This window comes from Grus americana, chromosome 3, assembly GCF_028858705.1.
Source record: "Grus americana isolate bGruAme1 chromosome 3, bGruAme1.mat, whole genome shotgun sequence".
NCBI lineage: Eukaryota > Metazoa > Chordata > Aves > Gruiformes > Gruidae > Grus > Grus americana.
This window is the reverse complement of record NC_072854.1, coordinates 13,070,169-13,079,511: the sequence shown is the minus strand read 5'-3', so window position 1 is coordinate 13,079,511 and position 9,343 is coordinate 13,070,169. Positions and strand designations below refer to the sequence as shown.

The 9,343-nt window shown below is 43.3% G+C and overlaps 1 non-coding gene across 1 annotated transcript; it reads left to right on the top strand.

Moving 5' to 3' along the window:
* The first annotated feature begins 6,081 nt into the window (after window positions 1-6,081).
* TRNAE-CUC (transfer RNA glutamic acid (anticodon CUC)) lies at window positions 6,082-6,153 on the top strand. Its single transcript has one exon. It is a non-coding gene; the product is annotated as a tRNA-Glu (tRNA).
* Window positions 6,154-9,343: the final 3,190 nt, after the last annotated feature.

The window sequence follows — 9,343 nt, the reverse complement described above, 5'->3', positions numbered from 1 at the left end:
CAATGATGGTGACACCCTCATTTTTCTAATCTCCACCCTCTTTGCAGCATGCAAAAACACCGTGATTTTTCAACTAAAATGGACAGCCATCACAAGAAATATCTGCAGAAGCACAAATTTTCTCACACAGGCTGCCTCTCAGGTCCCTTTGCTCTTCATTTAGTAACCAACACATGGTCATGTCCTGGGTGATCATGAGAACCGCATGACTGTCTTCTTATTGCTTCAGTACCTGTTTATTGCCAGCATGCTTGGCAATGAAATGTACTGATGTGCTAGGCTTTTAATCATGCTTTTTTTGGAAACGGAAAGGAGTAACACCTTCAGTTTGAGGTAAGCTAGCTTTTGGTTGCTATGACTTCCCTACCTATAACTGCTTAACGTTTCCTTGCTAGATGGGTTTAAATGTTAAATTTAAGATAGAGCCAGTGGAGCTGAGGCTACACAGCACCTTGTGGAAGCAGACTAATAGTGTCTGATATTTAATCATACATTGTAATCATATGGTTATACGAATCCTCCCAGGGTTCCTCTCATCCCAGTGTGGTAGAAGGGAGGCTGCTGCAGATCCATGTTCCATATGTGCCTGCAGTGAGGTTCAGCATGTATTCACAGCTGGTGCATGTACACAAACGCACACAGTGCAAACATGGCCAAACACACAGACCAGCACAGAGAGAGAGGTCAGTGCCTTTATCCGCGCACACATAAACACCCACAGCACTTACAGACAGGCTCCTCCCAGGGTGACAGGGTTTAGAGTCAGGATATATGCACACCCTCGCTCTTGATTCACAAGCACACTCATATCTGTGGGTTCCTTCAATACTGACACAGATTTAAAACCCATTCAATATCCGTGGCCCATTCCCACACACCGACTGAGGCTTTGAGTGTTTCCCTATATGGATCTCTTCCTACTCACCAGCTGGTCCAACCTGAAGTTCACGAGCAGTTTGCACACACAGGCTCAGGGAGTGACCCACACAGAAAATAGAATGAGTTTAACAAGAAGTTACAACAGGCTGTGGTAATCAACCACCAGATTTTCCAGACTTTTGCTTACTTGCCCTTTTTATCCCCTTTTTTCTCCCTGACCCAACTTGATTTGTGCTGAAAACAGTGTTGATAACACAGGGATGTTTTCATTACTGCTGAGCAGTGCTTACACAGAGCCAAGGCCTTTGCTGCTCCTCACATCACCCCACCAGCGAGTAGGCTGGGGGTGCACAAGGAGCTGGGAGGGGACACAGCCGGGACAGCTGACCCCAACTGACCAAAGGGATATTCCATGCCATATGACATCATGCTTAGCATATAAAGCTGAAAGAAAAAAGAAGGATGGGACATTGGGAGTGATGGCCTTTGTCTTCCCAAGTAACCATTATGCATGACAGAGCCCTGCTTTCCCGGAGATGGCTGAACACCTGCCTGCTGATGGGCAGTGCTGAATGAATTCCTTGCTTTGCTTTACTTGTGTGCATGACTTTTGCATTACCTATTAAACTGCCTTTATCTCAACCCACGAGTTTTCTCAATTTTACCCTTCTGATTCTCTCCTCCATCCCAGTGTGGGGGGACTGAGCAAGTGGCTGCAGGGTGCTTACTTGCCAGCTGGGGATAACCACGACAATTATGCAAATATCATGAAATACACAATATATACATTTTATTCTTACAAGGAATTAAAATAAACTGTAATCAACATGAGGAGCATTCTGTTTACTACTTTTCATGCACAATTTTCCAAGAACTCTTTGTCTTAAAATGTTGAAGACATTTTGAAAATCTTATACATGTAAAAGTCTCTGTCAGTGTAGAAAGATATTCTGATGATCATTATTTCTATTCCTGGCCTCTTCAAAAACTTCAGATATAGCAATTAGAAAATTCATGCATTTTCAGTTATGACTTTCAATTGTATTAGTTTTATTTATCAATACAATCTCCTATATGAATTATTTCTTTTTCGAATCACAATTTACATAAAATACATCTATGTCTGTAAAATACATGTATCTTCTCTGCATTAAAGAAGATAGAATGATAGAATCAAAATGAAATGCTTCTGAAAAAAAAAAAACTAAAAAAATTGCTCATACTTCTTCCATATTTTTCATAAGTCTGCTGAAATACAATACAAATACAAGGCTGTGAATGCACAAGTTCAACCTGTAAAGCGTGGAAGAATGTATGAACTTAGAAAGTCAAAGAGATGATGGCAGCACAAATGACTGCCGTATATCAGACCAGTACTCTTCTCGGGAGTACTGTACATCATCTTGAAGCTCTCCTTCCCTTACACACTAATTATGCAATAACAACAAATTTTTGTGAGGATGGAAGGGCCACCTTATTTTATCTTGCAAGCCTGACAAATCAGTCAACTTGTTTTTAAGAAAGTCTTCATTCAAAAATCCTTTGGCACATGGGTTTTCAATTTATGCAGTGCTTCAGGATTCAGAGACAGAAAAAAGACTGCAGTGCGATCCCCAGTGAATAACTGATATGCTCACATGCATTTAGGTCAATGAAAGCTCTGTAGAATTTACACTGGCATAAACAAAGCTGACTAAATTTAGCTGAATCATCACTTCGTTAGGTATTCCTTTTTATTCCTCCATCAGATAGGAATGAACACAGGCATTTAAAAACCAATTTCCTTCTTTTCATAGACAGATCTTTTGAATTTCATGCTTAATATTTTTGTCTGATACAACTGTTGTGGTTTCTACCGGGTAGGGACAGTCTTTAGAGGCTCAGGGAAAAAAAAAGAAAAATTGTAGCAACATTCTTCTTAAAAAGAAAAAAAGTTGTCTACTAGGTGATATCTAAATGATGTCCTTTACACTCAGGTTCAGCATCAGACTTCAATGGCAGAATTCAGCTCAAAGTCAAAATGTCTAAATTTTGTTCTGTATGTATAGGTACCTTTAGGTACGCCACATATCTAAATCCCCATGGAGTCGATAATACATAATGACCACAGTCAGTGTACCTTAGAACTCTGCTAGAAGTTGACCCTAAAGTAAATACCTAGGTCTTTGATTCAATTGCCCACCTGTAGGCACTTAATTCTAGGTGGCGTTCCCTAGAACCACCAAGACATCCTTGTGAGGCTGGTGGACCAAGTGCAGGATACTTGTACCCTTTGGGATCAGCAACTGAAAGACAGACAGTATGCCTTAGAGTATCTCAAATCCCACTGGACACTTCTGTGAACAAAGCCTCAGATCTCTTCTGAGGGCAATGGTTACCTTGTCTGTAGACAGTGATGTGTGGAGAGCTGCATTTTGCTCTCCGATTTCTGAACCGAATCCGCCACCGATTGCAGAGAGTATTGCAGCGAGTTCTTCCCACAGGACTTTATAGAAAGCGGTCTGGTCATATGGCATACATTTATTTTTGGTATCTTGGATTGTGTGCAGATAACAGAGTTTGATATAATCACCATCACATCCTGTCTGTGAAACCGGATTCACAAAGTTATCCTGAGGTTTTCAGCTGCCATTTCAGACCCCCGTATCCATAACTTAGAAGCACAAAATCCTTTTCAGCTACCGTTCAGTTCTAGAAGCAGCAGAAGGTCTCCAGCTTTTTCCAAACTATTAGACGGAAGTCGTATAAACACCTTGCTTTTGACGGTGTACATCAGCTTCATGCCTACCTCTTCCAAACTGCAAACAGTGTTTTTTTCTGCCCAAACCTGCTGACAGACTCAGTGCTGAAAGGTTCTCAGGGCATCCATAGCTAACAGGCTCCACACACACGACTGCAGTGAAGGTGACCTAGTTTGTCCACCATACTCAAGGATTAAAACACCCATCAAGAAAGTTAGAGATCCTGCTTCATTCCTGTCTCGACCCTGCTGGGATTCCAACCCCCATCGCGCATGTCTTGAGAGATCGCTAATCACTGCTTCCTCTGGCAGCGTTAAGGAAGATACTTAAAACCTAGCACTTCTCTTGCTACATATCCTTTGAACCCTGTTGAGATGGTTCCCTACGCCTCGTGCTGGGTTTGTGGGCTCTGTTCTTAGATGCCTCTCCCCTCACAGATTCTGTAAATCAGCGAGGTTTTGCAGTAGTCACTGTTGCACCGTATAAATCTCTTTTCTTGTATCTGCCCGAAGTTTTCTTTCGTAGCTAGATCAATTGCATAGTTTAGTGTGGTTTCGTATTCTTATGTCACAGAAATTAAACACTGGAGAAGCCATTTAGCATCATTTTCCCTCCCCAGATTAGTGCAATGTTATTGCCTGTTGAGTTCTTCACACTGTAATTCCAGCTATAAACTCTTCTTTCTTCTGTTACACTTGTAAAGTCGATTCATTCCGATATGCCTAACTATCCTGTTATGAAAATTATTCTGAACAGTATTTACGTATCTAGAACTGAAGAAGTAAAGATAAATAACTTTTCTCATTTAAATTCTCCTGTTAGTCAGGAGAGAGAAAAAAAAAAATCCTAAGGAAACTTCTAATGAACTGTGTATACTTGTTTGCATAACTTGGAAGTATGCCTGTGGTTTTACATAAAGGATGCAGAGGAAGAGGAATAGATGGGGTTTTCCTAAGAGTATTAGCTTCTTTCCAAAGTGAAACTAGTTTTTAATTCTCCACAGCTCAATGATTGACATACCTTGAGTTTTAGCCTGTAATACTTTTTGCCCTTTGTTCCCTCTTGCAGTCCAATGCTTGGTAGAATGATTCTAAAAATTTATGAACAAGCAATTCGTGTATTCAGAAGCAGTTTCTCAAGCCAAAAATAGGTTTTGATCTATGCCATAATGTAGAAAAGAGAGAAAGAGCTTAAACTGCTCAGTGTGTGAATGATCTATTGGTGACCTTTGTAATATACTAATGGTTACACATTTATCAAACTCAGAGTAAATTACCAAAATACATCTCAAACAAATCTGTAGGGGGTTCGTGTTACATGCAAAGTCTTTCTAATTTTCTTTAATCAGCATGCGAGAAACAGATAAATTGCTCTGTTTGAGAAAATATATTCAGTGCCTGGTAAACCTCATTCTGGAAGAGAGCATGTTGAGTGATGGGGGGAGGGAAAACATTGGTTATCTATTTTTCACAATCATCACTGCCATAATCCTTCTTAAGAGTCAGAAGGGAAGAGAAGAATGTCTTTGACTGTTCACTGTCACAAACATACGTGGAAAGAGAATCAAGAGTTGCACATGGCTCCTGTATTGACTTGTCACGAGTATCTATTGCAAATACTGATATATTTGTAAAGGCACAAAGAGATTGAAAAGGTTCCCCTTAGAAGCTTAGCTCTTGAGTTATGACAGGTGAAACACTCCAAAGAAGACAGCTCCTTTAGATCCACACAGATTCCGTATGAAGGGCTGGACTGATCTCTCGAAAAAACCCCAGAGCTAGCTTGACCCAGCTGCCACTGAAATATGTCAGGATGCCCAGTATATATTGGGTCTTAATTGCAGCTGGGTTTAGCTTTGCTATCGAAAAAGAAATGCAGGCAAACCACGGATAAAATAAAATTAAAAACCCAATAAAAATAAATGCTAACACCATGAAATAAAGAATCACTTTAAGACCCATTGAACATCCTGAGGACTCCAGCAGCATTATGGTGTTCCTTTGCCTGAACAAAGGCATTCAGTACAATTTAATCTCCTAGAGTTCTGAAAGGATTCTCCCAGGCCCCTCCGAGCCCCTTCTAGTCTGGCAGAAGTGATGCACATCGCGTTCGATGCCTATTTTTACACCAATTAAATCAACCCCAAGGGTAAGGTTAATTTCATGTACCTCTGGGCATTTAAACATTAGAGAACTAGTCTAACCCGGTCACCTAGGCAGCAGCTGGTAGAGAAACAGGGATCTCGGGTGGGAGCCTCACACCGTCTGAAGGCACGTATTTTAGAAAGGTGGGAAGAATTCCCTTTCTCTCTGCAGGCACTATTGAAGGAACTCAAAGGCCTAAATGAGAGAACTTTTAGACAGCAAGTTTAGGTGAGATCAATCTGTCCCTGAGAGAATGACAAACCAGGAGCCTCGCCTAGTCTGGCCTAGTCTAATGCATTCCAAGCTGAGACCTGTGTTCCCTGGTGGTCTAGTGGTTAGGATTCGGCGCTCTCACCGCCGCGCCCCGGGTTCGATTCCCGGCCAGGGAAACAGGCCACTCTGCAGTGCAGCCTGGGCTATGCACAATGTGCAGTGGGACACGTCCCATTGTATCTCATTACTCAAAACCCTCCTTACCAGCATTTACAACTTAAATTGCAGACTTGAACCGTCTTTATACACAACATACACATCTAGAGTAACGACTGGCCCCTGTCCCTTAACAGACAGATATTGCTCTCCTGTTCCATGGCCTTCCTCCACTTCTCCAGATGTTCACAAACACGCCATGACTTGGGCCCCGTCTGTCTGTCAAGACAGGTGGTGTTCAGGACAGGACTGCTTGATTGCTTGCCACCAACACCGTCTCCGATTTTGCTGCTACACCCAGCTCCTTGAGCAAAGACAATCCCATGAATGGGTTTGACTTTTCAAAAGGGAGGAGCAACCCACACCACCACCTTCCCCAGCTACTTTGCTGTGGGCACTTGTGCTGCTTTTGGCTGGGATAGAGTTAATTTACCAGGAGCTGGTACGGGGCTGGGGTTTGCATTTGTGCTGAAAACAGTGTTGATAACACAGGGATGGTTTTGTTACTGCTGAGCAGTGCTTACACAGAGCCGAGGCCTTTGCTGCTGCTCACACCACCCCACCAGCGAGTAGGCTGGGGGTGCACAAGGAGCTGGGAGGGGACACAGCTGACCGCAACTGACCAAAGGGGTATTCCATACCATATGATGTCATGGTCAGCTTATAAGGGGCTTGGGGAAGAGGAAGGACAGGGGGTTGGTGGCATCAGAGTGATGGCATTCGTCTTCCCGAGTCAGCGTTATGCATGATGGAGCCCTGCTTTCCTGGAGATGGCTGAACACCTGCCTGCCGATGGACAGTGCTGAATGAATTCCTTGTCTTGCTTTGCTTGCGCACCTGGCTTTTGTTTTACTTATTAAACTGCCTTTATTTCAACCTACAAGTTTTCTCACTTTCACTCTTCTGATTCTCTCCCCCATCCTGCCAGGGAGGGAGTGAGCGAGTGGCTGCGTGATGCTTAGCTGCTGGCTGGGGTTAAACCACGACAATATATATATGTATATGTACAACAATAATTACAGAATTCATCTCATGGTAGTGCTCCCATGTTGTTGCTGGATTTGCAGTATCCCTAATGGTGAAAAATGAGGTTGCTAACTGAATAGATCTTGGGTTTGAGGATCACATCATTGGAGTTTGTTGCAAATCGTTTGTTGTAGATTCTTTTTGAATGATCCAAGAAGTAAATTAATTGTTTGAGTGCACTGGGTATGACAGATATTTTTATTAGCTACGTGTCTGTTAGACACTAAATAAAACTCAAACATATATTGATCAAATAATTTGACATACTCCCAGGGGTTTAGTTATGCTTCTTTTCACTTTTCTTTCAGCCTGATCAGAGTTTGAGTAGTGTTGGGGTTCCTCCACTGATAAACTATTTGCTAGTATTCCTTTAATGGATGCTGTTGTTCCCTTTGAGCCACTGTTTTTTAATTACCAGTGTTAAATGGAAATGTGCTGTCATCCCAGAAGTTGCAGCTATTGCAGCAGAAAGACAGCAGATTCTTTGGAAGACCTGCAAAATTAAGATCTTGGCTAGTATAAGCCCTACATGTCCCATGACATTTTCCCAAGCACAGAGAGGCCTTGGCTTGGTTGTCCAGCTGAACTGCAAACATGTAATGAGATTTATTAAAATTTGTCTGTAGCTGCAGTTTGCCATGTACAGTAAATCTTTGTCTGCAGTGTATAAAAATAATAAAATATTTAGCTTTAAATCTGGTATTTTGCATGAACTTCAGGATAGATATTGTTTTTTAGCAAGGGAAACACTAGCTGTATTTAAGGTGTTGGCAATATTCCCTGTTAATTCAACAGCAATTTTCCAGTTTATTGTTTGGCCCTCAGTTCAACATGTTTTCCCCTTCAGGAAAACACTGAGACATGTGGTCAGGTACAAGCAACTTAAGCATAGTTAAAAGCATTTAAGCACTGTTCAGAGATATAGTTGCATTGAAACTGTAAACAGAAGACAGACTGGGAGAAACGTGCATTGTGGTAAATTATTGCATCCACAGTAAGTGCAGATAATAAAATCTGCATTGACTTCAAACAAAACAAAAATCTGGGGGAAAAGTGCAAAAACTATAAAAGATTTAAAGTAAACTCTAAGCAGGCGGACTACATAGCAATAAGGCATCAACACTTGACATTAATTACACCTACTTGAGTTTGCTTTGAATACTTTCACCTTCCCCTCTCCCAGGCTCCACCAAAAGAGTGCTTGAATTTTGCTCATCATTAACTTGATGTTCGATAAAAACTATCATTTCCTGAATGCTTTTTTGTTTAGTGTATAACAAAACAAGAATTTTGCACTCATGTTTGTAAAGGGCTGTGTTGGGTTTGCGTGGCAAGGTTTTGGTAGCGGGAGGGGCTACAGGGGTGGCTTCTGTGAGAAGCTGCTAGAAGCTTCCCCTGTGTCTGACAGAGCCAATGCCAGCCGGCTCTAAGACGGGCCCGCCGCTGGCCAAGGCCAAGCCAATCAGCGCCTCTGTGATAACATATTTAAGAAGAAGAAAAACACTTAGAGAGAGCTTTTGCAGCCGGAGAGAGGAGTGAGAAGATGTAAGAAACTCTGCAGACACCAAGGTCAGTGCAGAAGGAGGGGGAGGAGGAGCTCCAGGCGCCGGAGCAGAGATCCCCCTGCAGCCCGTGGTGAAGGCCATGGTGAAGCAGGCTGTCCCCCTGCAGCCCATGGAGGAAGGATGAGGGGGTGTAGAGATTCCACCTGCAGCCCGTGGAGGACCCCACGCCGGAGCAGGTGGAGGCACCTGAAGGAGGCTGTGGCCCGTGGGAAGCCCACGCTGGAGCAAGTTCCAGGCCGGACCGGTGGACCCGTGAAGAGGGGAGCCCACGCCAGGGCAGGTTTGCTGGCAGGACTTGTGACCCCGTGGGGGACCCCACGCTGGAGCAGTTTGCTCCTGAAGGTCTGCACCCCGTGAGAGGGACTCCATGCTGGAGCAGGGGAACGATGAGAGGAGTCCTCCCCCTGAGGATGAAGAAGCGGCAGAAACACCGTGAGATGAACTGACCGTAACCCCCACTCCCCATCCCCCTGTGCCGCTGAGGGGGGGCGGAGGTTGAAGCCGGGAGTGAAGTTGAGCCCGGGAAGATGGGAGGGGTGGGGGGAGGTGTTTTAAGAGT